The 17,782-nt window shown below is 38.5% G+C and overlaps 1 non-coding gene and 1 pseudogene across 1 annotated transcript; both read right to left on the bottom strand.

The window, feature by feature from the left end:
- The window catches only part of LOC132518316 (small ribosomal subunit protein eS12-like), a 93,311-nt pseudogene that overhangs the window by 54,203 nt on the left and 21,326 nt on the right, over positions 1 to 17,782 (bottom strand).
- LOC132518999 (U6 spliceosomal RNA) lies at positions 5,013 to 5,120 on the bottom strand. The gene has a single exon (XR_009540103.1). It is a non-coding gene; the product is annotated as a U6 spliceosomal RNA (small nuclear RNA).

Here is a 17,782-nt window from a genome sequence, read left to right as displayed (position 1 = left end):
CCATTGTATATATGTGACACATCTTCTTTATCCATTCATCTGTTGATGGACATTTAGGTTGGTTCCATGCTCTGGCTATTGGAAATAGTGCTGCAATGAACATTGTGGTACATGTCTCTTCTTGAATTGTGGTTTTATCAGGGTATATGCCCAGTAGTGGGATTGCTGGGTGATATGGCAGTTCTATTTTAGTTTTTTAAAGAAGCTCCATTCTGTTTTCCATGGTGATTGTATCAATTTACATTCCCACAAACAGTGCAGGAGGGTTCCCTTTTTAACCACACCCTTTCCAGCATTTTTCTAGATTTTTTGATGATGGCCATTCTGACTGGTGTGAGGTGAAACCTCATTGTAGTTTTGATTTCCATTTCTCTAATAATTAGTGATGTTGAGCATTTTTTCATGTGCCTCCTGGCCAGCTGTACATCTTCTTTGGTGAAATGTTTATTTAGGTCTTCCACCCATTTTTTAACTGTATTGTTTGTTTTTTTGATATTGAGCTCCATGAGCTGTTTGTATATTTTGGATATTAATCCTTTGTCTGTTGTTTCATTTGCAAATATTTTCTCCCATTCTGAGGGCTGTCTTTTTGTTGTTTATGGTTGCCTTTGCTGTGCAAAAGCTTTGAAGTTTCATTAGGTTCCATTTGTTTGTTTTTGTTTTTATTTGCATTACTCTAGGAGGTGGATCAAAAAAGATCTTGCTGTGATTTATGTCAAAGAGTGTTCTTCCTATGTTTTCCTCTAAGAGTTTTATAGTGTCCAGTCTTACATTTAGGTCTTCAATCCATTTTGAGTTTATTTTTGAGTATGTTGTTAGGGAGTGTTCTAATTTCATTCTTTTCCGTGTAGCTGTCCAGTTTTCCCAGCTCCACTTATTGAAGAGGCTGTCTTTTCTCCTTTGTATGCTCTTGCCTCCTTTGTCACAAATTAGGTGTCCATATGTGCGTGGGTTTATCTCTGGGCATTCTATCCTGTACTACTGATCTATATCTCTGTTTTCGTGCCAGTACCATACTGTCTTGATTACTGTAGCTCTGTGGTATAATTTGAAGTCGGGGGGAGCCTGATTCCTCCAACTCCATTTTTTTTCTCAAGATTGCTTTGGCTATTCAGTGTCTTTTGTGTTTCCATACAAATTGTAAAATTTTTTGTTCTAATTCTGTGAAGAATGCCATTGGTAGTTTGATAGGGATTGCACTGAATCTGTAGATTGCTTTGGGTGGTATAGTCATTTTCACAATATTGATTCTTCCAATCCAAAACATGGTATATTTCTCCATCTGTTTATGTCATCTTTGATTTCCTTCATTTGCGTTCTATAGTGTTCTGAGTACAAGTCTTTCGCCTCCTTAGGCAGAGGGAGAAAGACTTAGGCAGGTTTATTCCTAGGTATTTTATTCTTTTTGTTGCAATGGTAAATGGGAGTGTTTCCTTAGTTTCTCTTCTGATTTTTCATTGTTGGTGTATAGGAATGCCAGAGATTTCTCTGCATTAATTTTGTATCCTGCAACCTTACCAAATTCATTGATTAGTTCTAGGAGTTTTCTGGGGGCATCTTTAGGATTTTCTATGTATAGTATCATGTCATCTGCAAAGAGTGACAGTTTTACTTCTTCTTTTCCAATTTGTATTACTTTTATTTCTTTTTCTTCCCTGATTGCCATGGATAGGACTTCCAAAACTATGTTAAATAACAAGTTTTTTAACAAGTTTTTAACAAGACATCCTTGTCTTGTTCCTGATCTTACTGGAAATGTTTTCAGTTTTTCACCATTGAGTATAATGCTTCCTGTGGGTTTGTCATATATGGTCTTTATTATGTTGAGGTAGGTTCTCTCTATGTGCATTCTCTGGAGAGATTTTATCATAAATGGGTGTTGAATTTTGTTAAAGCTTTTTCTGCATCTATTGAGATGATCATGTGGTTTTTATTCCTTAATTTATTAATGTGGTATATCACATTGATTGATTTGCATATACTGAAGAATCCATGCATCCCTGTGATAAATCTCACTTGATCATGGTGGATGATCCTTTTAATGTGTTGTTGAATTCTGTTTGCTAGTATTTTGTTCAGGATTTCTGCATCTATGTTCATCAGTCATATTCGTCTGTAATTTTCTTTTTTTGTGATATCTTTTTCTGGTTTTGGTTTCAGGGGATGGTGGCTTCATAGAATGAATTTGGGAGTGTTTCTCCCTCTGCAATTTTTTGGAAAAGTTTGATAAGGATCAGTGTTAGCTCTTCTCTAAATGTTTCACAGAATTCGCCTGTGAAGCCATCTGGTCCTGGACTTTTGTTTGTTGGAAGATTTTAAATTACGGTTTCAATTTCATTGCTTGTGATAGGTCTATTCATATTTTTTAATTCTTCCTGGTTCAGTCTTGGAAAATTGTACCTTTCCAAGAATTTGTCCACTTCTTCATGGTTGTCCATTTTATTGGCATATAGTTTGTAGTATTCTCTTACAAATCTTTGTATTTCTGCAGTGTCAGTTGTGATTTTTCCTTTTTCATTTCTAATTTTATTGATTTGAGTCCTCTCCCTTTTTTTCTTGATGAGTCTGGCTAAGGGTTTATCAATTTTGTTTATCTTCTCAAAGAACCAGCTTTTAGTTTTATTGATCTTTGCTATTGTTTTCTTCATTACTATTTTATTTCTGCTCTGATCTTTATGATTTCTTTCCTTCTACTGACTTTGGGTTTTCTTTGATCTTCTTTCTCTAGTTGTTTTAGGTGTAGGGGTAGACTGTATATTTGAGATTTTTCTTGAGGTGAGATTGAATTGCTATAAACTTCCCTCTTAGAACTGCTTTTGCTGCGTCCCATAGATTTTGGGTTGTCGTGTTTTTGTTGTCATTTGTTTCTATGTATCTTTTGATTTCCTCTTTGATTTCTTCAGTCATCTCTTGGTATTTAGTAGCATATTGTTTAGCCTCCATGTGTTTGTGTTTTTTATGTTTTTTTCCCCCTGTAATTTATTTCTAATCTCATAGCATTGTGGCTGGAAAAGATGCTTGATATGATTTCAATTTTCTTAAATTTACCAAGGCTTGATTTGTGACCCAAGATGTGATCCTGGAGAATGTTCCATGTGCACTTGAGAAGAAAGTGTATTCTGCCACTTTCAGGTGGAATGTTCTATAAATATCAATTAAATCTATCTGGTCTATTGTGTCCTTCAAAGCTTGTGCTTCCTTATTTATTTTCTGTTTGGATGATCTGTCCATTGGTGTAAGTGGGGTGTTAAAGTTCCCTACAATTATTGTGTTACTATCGATTTCTCCTTTCATGGTTGTTGGCATTTGCCTTCTGTACTGAGGTGTTCCAATGTTGGGTGCATAAACATTTATAATTGTTATATCTTCTTCTTGGGTTGATTCTTTGATCATTATGTAGTGTTCCTCCTTATCTCTTGTAACAGTCTTTATTTTAAAGTCTATTTTATCTGATATTAGTATTGCTACTGCAGCTTTCTTTTGATTTCCATTTGCATGGAATATCTTTTTCCATCCCTTCACTTTCAGTCTGTATGTGTCCCTAGGTCTGAAGTGGGTCTCTTGTAGACAGCATATATATGGGTCTTGTTTTTGTATCCATTCAGCCAGTCTTTTCTTTTGGTTGGGGCATTTAATCCATTTACAATCAAGGTTATTATCAATATGTATGTTCCTATTACATTTTCTTAATTGTTTTGGATTTGTTTTTGTGGGTCTTTTTTTTTTCTCTTGTGCTTCCCACCTAGAGAAGTTTCTTTAGCATTTGTTGTAAAGCTGGTTTTGTGGTGCTGAATTCTCTTAGCTTTCACTTGTCAGAAAAGCTTTTGATTTCTTCATTGAATCTGAATGAGATCCTTGCTGGGTAGTGTAATCTTGGTTGTGGGTTTTTCTCTTTCATCACTTTAAGTATACCCTGCCACTCCCTTCTGGCCTGCAGAGTTTCTGCTGAAAAATCTGCTGATAACCTTATGGGTATTCCCTGGTATGTTATTTTTTGCTTTTTCCTTGATGCTTTTAATATTTTTCTTTGTACTTAACTTTATATAGTTTGATTAATATGTCTCAGTGTGTTTCTCCTTGGGTTTATCCTGTATGGGACTCTCTGCACTTCCTGGATTTGGGTGGGTATTTCCTTTCCCATGTTAGGGAAGTTTTCAACTATAATCTCTTCAAATATTTTCTCAGACCCTTACTTTTTCTCTTCTTCTCCTGGGACCCCTATAATTCAAATATTGGTGCATTTAGTGTTGTCCCAGAGGTCTCTGAGATTGTCTTCAATTCTTTTCCTTGTTTTTTCTTTATTCTGCTGCTTGGCAGTTATTTCCACCATTTTGTCTTCCAGCTCATTTATTTGTTCTTCTGCCTCAGTTATTCTGTTATTGATTCCTTCTAGTGTATTTTTCATTTCAGTTATTGTGTTGTTCATCTGTATTTGTTCTTTAGTTCTTCTAGATCTTTGTTAAACATTCCTTGTATTTTCTCAATCCATGCCTCCATTCTATTTCCGAGATTCTGGATCATCTTTACTATCTTTCATGTGAATTCTTTTTCATGTTAATTGCCTGTTTCCTCTTCATTTATTTGGTCTTGTAGGTTTTTACCTTGCTCCTTCATCTGTCACATATTTTTTTACCGCCTCATTTTTTTTTATTTTTATGAGTGGGATTGTGTTCCTGTCTTACTGGTTGTTTGGCCTGAGGCTTCCAACACTGTAGTTTGTAGACTGTTGGGTAGAGCTGGGTCTTGGTGCTGAGACAGGGACCTCCATGAGACCTCACTCCAGTGAATATTTCCAGAGGTCTGAGTTTCTCTATTAGTTCAGTGGTTCAGACTTGGAGCTCCCACCACAGAAGCTTCCTTCACCTGACCCCCGGCTCATGAACCAAGATCCCCCAAGCTGCGTGAGTGGCAAAAAAAAAAAAAAAATTAGGCTAGGAAACTAACAGGTATGTTAGGAAGAATACAAAAATATTGAAACAACCAGAAGATACATCAGCACCACAATAGAAAAAAAAAATGTGGAATGCTTCACGAATTTGCGTGTCATCCCTGCACAGGGACCATGCTAATCTTCTCTGTATCATTCCAATTTTAGTAATACGTGCTGCCGAGGTGAGCACTAATTGTATTTATTAAGAGTCCTTAAAGAGGTAACTGAATTGATATGAGTTCATTGGGGTGAGCCCTAATCCAACATGACTGATGTCCTTATAAGAAAAGGAAGTGTGGACATGGACACATACAGAGGGAAGATGATATGAAGACAACAGGGAGAAAATGGCCATCCAATAAGTCAGAGAGAGGCCTGGAACACATCCTTCCCTCAGAAGAAATCAACTCTGCCAATGCCTTAATTGAGGACTTCCAGCCTCTAGAACTGTGAGAAAATAAATTTCAGTTGTTTAAGTCACCAGCTGTGGAACTTTGTTACGGCAGCCCTAGCAAACTAATACACTGCATTTAAATTTTGTAGCCCTTTAGCCATGCTTCAGTTGTTGTTTCCTTCATTTTTCCTAGGGGATTGGAAAAGTCTGCCCATCTTTGACACTCCCACTTTTGCATGGAGGGGATATTATGTGCAAACCAGTGGCCTTGGAGATAACTGGTCCCTTAGGCTGACTCCCTCCCAGAGAAGGCAAATTCATCCCAGCCACTGAACTATCTCTTAGGAAAAAAAAAAAAGAAAGAAAATATTTCTGTAACGAGGTAATGACCTCTACTGGCAGCTGTGTGGAATTACAGAGATCCCAGTTAGTCTCAAGACTTAGGGAGAAAAAAAAATAGAACAGGTTTAAATGTTAAGAAGTGGTGACCTCAGAGGAATTTCTAAGGGAGAACACTGTTACCATCAACCAGTAAATAAATCTAAATTAAAGGAAAGTGTAGCAGAATAAAATAGAAGGAAAACCTTCAAATCATGTGTTGCTTATTGCTGCTGAGGGCAAGGTGGGCGAAAGGGAGGGTCACACCCAGTCAGGGGCATCTCCACACTCACATCCTCTGAAAGATTTCTAGCTCCTTGCTACTCAGAGTGTGCTCTGGGGACCAGCAGCTGAGGTCCCACCACAGAGTTGTTGAATGAAAATCTAAATTTTTTAACAAGCTTCCCAGATGATCTATAAACGCGTTAAAGCTTGAGGTGCACTGCAGACTTATTCAGAAAGGTGACATCTTTGTTCTTCTCTGGTAATTCAAAGGCAAATCAACCTAAAGAAGGTTCTAAGTTCCTAAGCTCATTTTTCTTCACATTAGTGCATATTATCCAAATACCCATAAAATGTACAGGTTGAATTAACAAATGTTTAATTAGTCATTTTTAAAAAAATTTTTAATCCTGAAAACAACTAATGACAGCTTGGAACTCTCTGATTTCCAGGGTTTTCCATGGAAATGATGATCCTTCTAGCCCTCCTGTTAATCATCCTGTGTCAGGGAAGCAGGAAGTTTGAATTTTAACTCTTCTTAATGAATGCATTTCACATACCAGAATTACCTCGGCAATTTGCTCAAGAGCTCTAGAAGGCATTACTAGATTGCAGTTCAAATTCATTTCATCTGCTTCCTAAACTGGCCCTATTGTTCATCTTCACACTATTCTAATGCATGGTACCAAGAAACAGCTACTTTTGTTCAATAAGAAAAACAGTTTTTCTTGTAAGTGCCCCTAAAACCAGAGTGTATTAATTTGTTTAAAACACAGTTTATATCTGGTGGTGTTCTGGTGAATGTTTAATAACCAGCTTTCAATACAAAGTTGAAGCTATAATTTACAGCACTTGCCAATTGCCATAGTATAAATTCTCCCATCTTGAACAATTTCACGATACCAACATGATCATGAAGTTGGGGAAATATGCACACAGTTGCTTCATGACAGTACAAGCAGGCATCACTATGTATGTCCAAAATACCATCAAATACCTTCCCATTTCCCAGACTACCTTCAAAATACATGTCAGTGCACAGTATATGTGCTGTGCAATTGTACAACCTTAATATATACCAATAGAAAACTACCAGGTTTGGGATAAAATACTAGTTTTATTAATGATGTGATTAATGCTTTTATTATAACAGTAAGATGGTGATATAAAAATTCAATGCTATGAAACTCTCAGGAGCAGAGATTCAAAACAGCTACTCCAAAATTTACTCTAGTAACCTTACCCTTCCCACACTTCCCTGTAGGAGCTGTCTTCTACATAAAGAAGGCTAAGTTTGTATTTAGTGTCCTTGCAACTACCTTAAGGTAGTTCTCCTAGTTATGACAACCCTTCCCATGGTCTTCATTACCAATTACTTTTTGCTGGCAGTTTAAGGCCTTTCAATCTGGGCCAGTCATGCCTCTGGCAGTTTCTGTGCTCCATCTTTAATTTCTCCATCTCACACCAGAAAAACCTGTCTATGTTTTTATTAATTTTCGAGGACCATGATCCACCTCATAAATTAATTCATTAGATTTTCACCATCAATGCCACCATACAATGGAATGACACTGTTATGGGTTTAACTGTATCCTCCCCAAAATGTTTAAGTCTTAACCATCAGTACCTGTGAATGTAACCTTATTTGGTAATAAGGTCTTCACAGATGATCAAGTTAAGATGAAATCATTAGGATGGATCCTTACATAATAAGACTTGTATCCTCATAAAAAGGAGAAATTTGGACACAGAGCCAGACATGCCTGGAAAGAAGAACACCTTGATTTCAGACTTCCTAGCCTCCAGAACTGAGACAATAGGTTTCTGTTGTTTAAACCAATCAGTTGATGGCAGACCTAGCAAATTAACACAGTCACAATCAGAAGAGGCATGTCTCAACTAATTTTTTTTTACTCACATCCAACTTGGAGAATTAGTGATACTTTTATTCTTATAAAACTTGACCAAATTCTAGGTTATTCTAATAATTACGTCACTTTCATTCTTTGTATTCTGAGATGCTTTCATAATAGGAAGGAAAACAGTAGTGATACAGTTGGGCATCATACACAACACTGACTGCATCAATGAGAAAGAAAAGCACATGTGAACACAACTAGTCATAAGTGTCATGATAGAAAAAGTGGCTGAGAAATGCTACAATATTTGGTACAAAACTATTATCAACTTGCTAATGCAGTTACTAACTCCTACAAAAGGGGACTTAAATATGTAACTAAAGAGACCTCACTTTAACTCATTCCTCTAATGCAGAAATTTCCGAAACTGAAAGCAGGCTGGTGTAGATGTTCTGAGGAAGAAAAACCTACTTGGAATCCTTTGAATTGGTGCTATAGTCAGCCACAAACTCCATCTACATTAAAGGCAAGCTCTGAAAATTAGTTTCTAAACCCAAAGGCACAAAAACAGAAATGTAACTGCTAAAACTCTTATTTATTGAATCATAACATTTTAGATCCTGGAGGGATCTGGGAGCCTCATATTTTATAAGAAAGAAGTAAAACCTAGAGGTACTTCTCTAAGGTTGTAATTAAAGGGAAAACTCAACCCCATTTCTTAGTTTCTTATATTCTAGTCCCAACTACCAGAAATGAAGTTTATAAACCTGATCATGACTCTTAGTCACTTCAAGAGCTTTTATAAAAATGCACATTTCCAGGGCCCAAGCTTAAAAATTCAGATTCAAATCCCAAGTTTTGCTCATGGATCTGTACTTAAATTCTTGGGGACTTCGGCCGTGTAGGGAAGTCTGAAACCACTTTTGAAAAAAATTCTGCCCAGAGACCTCTTACCTTTGGTCTGCTTCTCATTTCACTCAGACTCAGCTCTGTGTGATGATTCTCACATCTTCTCTAATCCTGAGAAAAATGCTTAGGGTCCTGTGGACCTGCTGATAATACAGGTTCACACTGACTCTGATAATGTAGAAGCTGCTTCCCTTGACTCCTGGGCAAGTCCTTAGTACACAGAATATTTTAGAGCAGAAGAGGAAAAACAAACCTGAAACGTCTTAAAACAACCTTTTTTGAACGCTCTCATTTCGTACTCATTTTCTGCTCCTTAATTTGCCCGAGTACATTCAATTTTCAGCCTCACACGAATAGCCATTTTCCCATTCACCAAGGGTAAGATGATTTATGCAGGGTGAGTTGTAATAAGCACAGGTTTCATTTATTTTCTATCATTGCTGTATCTCCTAGGGGAAGAGTTGATTTTAAAACAATAAACCAAAATGAAAAATTTATAAAACTATGGTGAAGTGAATCACAATTAGTTATAAAATTTGATAGTTCAAACTGGGACCTAGGATATCCCAGGGGATGGGGAGACTGAGGAGAACACAGGAGAGAGCTGAATGTAGGAAATTTAGAGGTGTAAATAACTTCGCATTGGTGGTAGTGGTGGTAGAGGTTGTCAACTGCAAAGTGTGCGACTAGAATGAAGCTGAGTCTATATTCTGGGCATCCATCCTGAGCTTTCTCACTCTCACACTTGAAGCTCCCGTGCAACACCAGAGAGGGAGGCTGAAACTTCAAAGTTTAAGAGGTATGGTTGTACTGAAGATTTTACCTGTGAAACATCTCTCAAATATTCTTTCCCTTCTTCATCCCAGCTCTATCTCCTTAGGTGAGACCCTCATCAACTCTCTCCTGAAGTAGCTCAGGAGCCTCTAACTGATTTCCTTGCTTCCAGATTCTTCCATACTCATGCCCTTTCAGCAATACTTCTTTCCCATCTGAGCACTTCACCCTCAGTATCTCCAGCTCCCACACCCCACACCCCAGAGATCACAAGGCTTCTGGAAAATAGGAACTATCTCCTCTTGCCGCCTGTTCGGAGATTCCTGCTGTAGAACACAGGTTCAGGCTGAACTCCTGTAGCCTATACAGCCTGCAGTAATGTCAGGGTTTCTACTCCAAACTGGAGAACCCAAGGAGGATCTGGAAGAGTCATATTTTGAAATCTTCCTAGTTGGGCTGTCTCTCCTTTGGAGCCCTATTTATTTGCAAAGGACAAGAAAAAACAGGGCAATGGGGCTCTTTTGGAATTTGTGCTTCAGAGTCTAGGGTTGACCTTTTTGCCTTTGTTTCCAGCACTGAAACATGAGACCAGTTCGGTTCAGTGGCATACAGCGTGATTAGGACTAAAATCAATTTCATATTCCTTTAGGTCTCCTCAGAAACTGCAATGTGAACCACAATTTTCCTATCTTTTTAATAATGAAATAGATATAGCACATCTTTATATTGACATTTTATGACTTCATATTTCGTTATGGAATACTTCCGTAATGAGCAAGGCATCTTCTGACACAGAGGTGTCCTGAACAAATCACCTCTGGACAAATGAATATGAACCTATGGAACTTTAGGTTCAGGTGAAGCATTTGCACAGTCCTGCAGTGTCCCAGTAGAATAGGGATAAACCTTCCAGCCCTCTGGTACTGCTCTCCAAGAAGTGAGAAGGAATCCAGAAGCTTAAGTACATGGTGTCAGAGAAATTCGAGTCGCCGAGCTTTCTTTTAGGGATATATATCTACAGAGCCCAAGAGGCATAGACGTACATGTTACCTGTCTTAGAAGATCACAGAAAGCTCCTAGATACCTGAATGTGGGGAAATTCGTCCTCATGACTACAGCTTAAGGAAGCCAACACTAGCCAGGCAAGAACTGTGATTTTCCAGCCACCTTGGAGTCCCCCTGGCCATGGTGAAAGCCTAAGTCCCTCATTTCCTTGGCTTTCAAAGACCTTCAGAAAGGAAGGAGGAAGAATTAGAGAGTTCTCGCTGGCTTTTCTTTAGCCTCTACCCCTAGTTACTCCTAAGTGGACAAATACATACAACATAGTGTTGTCCTAAATAAGAACTCAGGAACTGTGGAGTATAAGTCACCATGAAGGCTAGAAAAATCTCAGTAAGTCTGGTAACGGCTCATCTTAGGGGTACAAATGATTAAAACTAATCACAGTAAGGTGCATGGTGTAGCTCTAGAGTCCAGCATTTTCGTATTTCAACTATTCCTTTGATTCTGTAGCTTTTGTCTCTAACTTTGTGTCACCTCTTTCTGGGCCTGATGTCTTCTCTGTGGTCATTACACCATTGATGTCATAGCTGTGTCTGAAGCTTTCAATCTATGCACAGCTCTTGGAGAAATTTGCTCCTTTAACCCTGCTTATCTTCTGTCCAAGTCTCCGCTAGTGTGCTCCTCTCTGTGGAACTGTTCCCTGGCAGTGTGAGGCCCATCATCTATTCAAAGGCGATGATGTATACAGAGGCACCTGGTGCATATAGGTGCCTAAATATTAGTTCCCTCCTCTCAGGGCTACCAGGGAGGACTCCCCACTCAAGCCTAACTCTTTGAGATGAGACTCCCTGAGGCAATACCTCAGCTTTATTCTCTACCATCAAATATCACCTACAATCCTAATCTATTGATATATCTGTGCATCCGCTTTCATTCAAAACCATCTCGAACTTAAACCAGCTCTTTGTTTCTGTTATTATTTCCCCCCATTTGTGTTTCTCCCTTGGATAATGACTTCCTCGTCCAAATTAACTTTCACAAATACCTTAATTTACAAAAGCTATAAATAAAATTCTATCAATGCGAGTGGAGATGACACCTGAATGGGGGCACCCTGGTGAGAATTGGTGTCCTGACCTTACAAGCCTTCTTCAGACACCACAAAGGTGGCTAAGATTGCCTTTGGCAGATTAGCCAAGGGCCCATTTCTTGAGAGCAAAAAATCAAGGCCCTCTGAGCTTTTCCAACTAAAAATCGAGAAGCATATAACAACTAATAAAGTTAAATTCATGCATTCTTAAGGAAAAGGGAAACTTCAACCATTCTCCCTATGCTCTGGAAAATTCATGAATAAATATGTTAATGCAAATAGCTCCCACCTCAGAGATAGGTTTGTAAGAGGATGTCCTGTCCTTAAACTAAACTGCCTTCTTAAGCAGCTCTCCCACCTGGCAGTATATCTGGCAGAATTAGTGAGTAGGAATGACCTTTACTCAGTCTGTAATCTGAACATGTAATTGATGACAGACTCCAAAAGGATACTAACATCTGACCTGGTAATATTACATTTTCAAGGTAATTTGTGTCATAATGGTTCATTTAAAAACATGTACAAGCAATCTTATGCAGCATTGAATATAATTACTTGTTCACATTCTCAGGATCTAAAAGAAGCAGAATAGGCTTTTTTAAATCAATAGAAAAGCCTAAACCTAATGGATTATTCATTTAAACCTGTTCTGCTGATCCACAGATTTACAGTCTCAACACAGTTCTGAGCAGAGCTGGGTCAGAGTGAAAGAATCTATCCTACCCACCTCCCACTCTGAGGAAAAACTAGGTGTCAGGGGAAAAGAAGGCTGCAAAGAAGTTCCAGTGGGCGAGAAATTAGAGTCCAAGACAGTTTTAGGATGAACCAAGTTCTACATTAAAGCAGAAAGTGATGTGGTTCATTTTTCTATTCTAACTGTGTTATTCACAACAGCCTAGGATTTAGGAAAATAAGCCTAGGTGTCTTGGGTGGGCGGCAGCAGGAGATATGAGTGGCTGAGAAGAGATTGGAGAGCACCAAGCATGGGCTGAGGGCTCCTTATGAATGGAATGTGTCCTGGTTGGTAAGGCAAGAAAACTAGGGGGTTATTTTGACTCAATAAATGATTCTAAGAACAGTACTATTCTACACCTCTGTACCTTAGTAGCTTTCTGGGGTGAAATGAGTATGGAAAGGAGGGTTTTATGGTGAAAGGGATGCCTTCCCTTCCAATGACATGATGCACGGATGAAAGACAGGAGCAGGTTTCTGGATCAGAGGACTAAGCCAACCGACCAAGGTGATAGCAGGGCTCATTAAGCTTCCAGCCACACCAGGGCCTGCAAAACTGACAACATGAGGGTTCTGGGACTCCTCAGTGTATCTCCAGCCACATTACAGGGATGGGACGCAAGGGCTCAAGAGGTGTCACAATGTTTTCAAAAATAAAAAAGCAAATTTGGTTCATTTTTAAACACTCACATAGGCCATATAACAACCTGGGAGTTTGCAGAAATTTTTGAAAGGGATCGGGGGTAGTGGAAACATGGAGAAAGCTGTATCCATGGGACAGTCAAATATTGAGTACTTCCATATTAAATAAGTGAATTCAAATGCCAAGGTTCAATAGCCATTCAATCAGATACAATGTTACATTTATATTATCCTTGTTTATTTTGCTATTAGAGATTGATTTTTACAAACCTGCATTCTGGATTACATTTTCTGAATTCTGTAATCTGAATTCTGTCATTGTAAATCAAAAACTCACACATTCAGGGCTTCCCTGGTGGCGCAGTGGTTGACAGTCTGCCTGCCAATGCAGGGGACACAGGTTCGTGCCCCAGTCTGGGAAGATCCCACATGCCGCTGAGCGGCTGGGCCCGTGAGCCATGGCCGCTGAGCCTGCGCATCCGGAGCCTGTGCTCCTCAACGGGAGAGGCCACAACAGTGAGAGGCCCGCATACCGCCAAAAAAAAAACCAACAACAACAACAACTCACATTCAAATATCACTTCATCATAACATGGGTATAATTTAAAACACATACACACTATTTAACTTTAATTGCTTTCAATACCCAACAGAGTAAATTTCTCAAAGCACTCATATTTACAGAAGTAAAAATCCATGCCTACTTTAACAACAGCTGTCTAATAAATTGAAATTGAAGCAATAAGGACTTGTAACACGTATCAGGTGAGAAAAAGGTAGACTCATATTCAGATATGGTTTGCTGTCATGACTCATTTCCCCAACCCTCTTGACAATAATGGGGAAAAGCACATAAATGAAATGTTAATTAAGAGTTCATACCAAAATCCTGCTAAGCAAAAATTCTAACTCCTATTTTTCGGTTAGTAGGAAAAGTCAAACATTGACAACATTTATTACTATGGTGTGATGATAACAGATGAACATTTTCCCCAATCTATACCTCATTGCCAGGAATCTGAGGTTCAGGTGTCAGCTGTTAGAGACGAGCCTCCTCCATCTGGAAATTTCTAGAAGGTAATGGACATAAAGGTACTTATCGCAGAACCCAGCAGGCAGTCCATAACTGTTAGTTTCCTTTCCCATCCTCCTTCCAACATTACTAACTCACCTGGTCGTAATTATGTCTAGTTCTCATAGTCTTCCAAGCTCGAAATGAAATATGAACAAATTCCACTGCCTCAAAATATACATAAACAAGAAAGGTCAACTCTTCTTATCTCTTTTAAGTGTCCTATGCCTATAAAACCCACTTTCCTTAGCTCCAACAACTGTCTACTGATGGGTGACCATCGTGGCCCTCTGTATCCTCTCTGTGCAGCATTGTGTCCCCCTCATCAGGATCTCCACATTCGCCTTGCAGGGATCCACAGGAGACTGGTAGGGACCCAAGTAACAGCATTCAGAAGGGAAACATTTACTCTCAAGTACTATCAAGTACCATGGCAGAAAGTGAGTAGTGCAAAATGGCACTACCTCTAGGATAAATGAATGTCATTAATTTTAATGTGACTTGGTTATAACAACAAAGGGAAGAGAGAAAATATGTATTATCCTGTTTCTTATTTTTCCTAATACTTTCTATCTCCTTTACCATGGATGACTGATTAGAAATCTATAAATACACTCACTTTACAAGTATTGACATTCTCTGATACATAAAACTTCACAATTTTCTTTAATAAAAATATTCAGAAAATTAATACTTCACTGTTCTGGGAAATTGCCTAAAAGAAATGACCCCAATGAGTCCTCTAGTGGTCTCTGTTATGTTTTATTCCTCTCATATAAAATATTCATTCAACAAATATTTATTGAATGTCTACTATGTACCAGGTATTGTAACCACCACGTACTGAAGTTACAAGAGGGAATTAGAGCGATATGGTCCCTGCTCTCACAGAAATTATATTCTAGTGAGGAAGACTAAAACTTAGCAAGCTACAACTCTTCCTAGAGTCCCTTAAAAAAAATGCACAGGGTGTTGCGATGGAGATGATTAACATGACTGTAAGAAGAGGGCCTAAAGGAGACAGAGCAGTCAGGAAAGGCCATTTTGAGCAGGTGACCAGTGATCTGACACTTGAAGAACAAGAAGAAGCAATCCTCCCAAGGGCTGGAGGAAGCACATCTCAGGCTACGGGAAGAGCTAGGGACCTCTGCCTCAGAAAACACTGTGAGCCTTAGCGATTGCCTTGAGGAAGGAAGGCTACATGGTTAGACATTTCTCTTTGCTTGAGATCCTCTTCTGTCAGCACTTATGTACCTCCAGGAGAACACACACCGCCCCCTTGACTCAGGTACATTTCCAAACTGCCCAAGGATGCCCCACGTGTGGTGTCCATCAAAGGCATGCCTCCATTGTTCAATCTCACATGAGTAAAGAACTCACTGAGTAACAACCAAAATTAGTCATACTGACTTTGCTTTCTGAAACAAAATCAGAATGCAAGGCTGAAAATCACTAACACAGTGATTTTCATGCTGTGCTCTGCAAAGACAAATGTTCACTCTGAGACTACCTTTATATGAGGCCAAGAAAGTAGAGCTCTACCTCACTATTTAACATAATAGAATCTGTTCAAGAGTTCAGTTAATAAAAGAGTTTTGTGAGTAAAAGAGATTTGAAAACCATGGTTTCTAGCCTGTTCTAGGACCTCTGAATGAATGCAACTCTCTCAAGTATGGAAGAGATGTTGGCAAATGCTCTTGAGTTCCTCCAGGCTACCTCCTATTTTTCCAATCACTAAAGCTAAATCTTTTCTTTCCTGGTTCCCCAGCTCACATCCCATTTTGGCTTCATACCTTGCATCCAGTCCTCTGCCTACTTGATAAGCCAACTTCTTTATCCTTACTTTAGGACAAAAAAAAAAGACCAAAATCCTTAAAATTAAGATGCAGAGATCATTAATGTATAAAACTAGATCAATCCAGAAACAAACATTTTAAACATTGATTCTAAGTATGTTACTGATTTTCATTAGGGAAAAATTGAGAAAAATAATTAAAAATTCAACTTTCCAACTTTTCAAAATAAATACATGAAAATATACAATGTGATCCAAACACAAATCAAAATACATTGTATAGTCTGTTATTATGACCCTCTCTTTTGTCAGAATATATCTCTCTTCTGTCATCTCTTTACTCTGGAAGGAAAAAAAGACAAAATCAAGAGTTGAAAGAAGAGAGAAAAAAATACAAAGACTGAAAAAAGTAGAAAGAGAAAGAGAACAGGACTGTTGCAGATAGGTTTAAAAAACAAAAGGCCATCTTTCAAACTTCCAAAAAACTGCTATCTCTAAAATTATTAACCAGATATTCCCATATATATTGTTGTTCAGTGACTTCATATTAGTAGTCTACAGAATGAGCAACCTGCAGAAGGCATCCATCCTCATTTTTATGAAAATTTTATCAGCAGACTCACTGCATGCCAATCCCAGGTGGACTGGTCCCTGATGATTTTCAGGGCAGCATGACACAGCTTTCTGGGCTTTCCTTCAGGGTTAGTTAAAATTAGATGCTAAGCACTCGAGGAACAAGGGAACTCATTTTTAGCTGTCACAGATGCCTATGCACCCCAGAGAAGATACTGATATTGCATTAGGCATGGTGGAGATGCCCACTTAATGTCTTGGTCAAATTCATTTACCTGTTGTGATGAGTTCATTTCCACAATGCAATTTCCAATCTGAAGCATGAAATCAAAATCAGCCAACTATATTCTAGCTTGTAATGCAGTGCAATGAACAAGTAGAATTAAAATCAGCGTAGCTCATCACTGCCCAGAAAATTAGTGAAAACCTCAGATTCACAAATCAACAGGATTTATGTATGCAGTGAAATCTAAAAAATTATCTGTTATTTAACTCTAAAATAAACACATTTGAACATTGATACTCAAAGTATTCCTCATTTGAATTATACAGAGCTTAGGAAACCAACATGTGTTCTCAAAACACAAGAGCAGGAATAATTTACTGGCCTATTTACATATTAGCAGCACATGGCAGGCTTTTGGTAACCACCATCCGTCTGTTCCTGTAATCTGTCCAAACCAAATTCATTAATTGGATTTCCTCAGCCTCCTGATATAGAAGATAAATCTGTAAATGTATATACCAGAAGATGTGCCCTTGGATTTCCCTGGGGGGTGAAAAAAACATGTTAAAACAAAACCACAAACACAACAGGACAGCTATCAGCTTTCAATTATCCTTCAGAGCAGACAGAATGTTCATTTTACATTTTAGGACTTAATAATAGAGAAAATAACTCTATGATCTCTAGTCACTTCTTGAAATTCAAACGTGGGACTCCATTGGGCCTCTAGAGATGTAAACAGTGAGCTCTTCTAAAAAGTTTGGAAAAGAGGCTTCCAGTAGAATAAGAAGGCAATCACCCTTCTGAAGAAATCTAGAGGGACACCATTTTCGCATGCCAGATTGTAAGAGGCAAAATAAACCCTTCCATTTCTACCTTGGGCATGGCTACCATTGCCACCCATTCCAAATAGCCCTACACTGGCTTAGGATGAGGTGGGATTTGGAGGTGCTCACACATCTTTACCCAGCCCCTCCTCCCCCCAAGTAATGAGATAGTGGTGTCCTCCAGCATAACATTTTTGTCTTCGTAAGACCGTATGTCCTGGGTTGTCACTCACATTGCTTTACCAAGAAGCAAACACATTATTTACTTAATTGATAAATACAGTTCTAATTAGAATCCCATCTGCATTCATCCTCTTGTAAAATTACATGTAAATGAGCATGTTTGTTTTTTTGTTG

This window comes from Lagenorhynchus albirostris, chromosome 3 (genome assembly GCF_949774975.1).
Source record: "Lagenorhynchus albirostris chromosome 3, mLagAlb1.1, whole genome shotgun sequence".
NCBI lineage: Eukaryota > Metazoa > Chordata > Mammalia > Artiodactyla > Delphinidae > Lagenorhynchus > Lagenorhynchus albirostris.
This window is presented reverse-complemented; position numbering and strand designations above follow the sequence as displayed.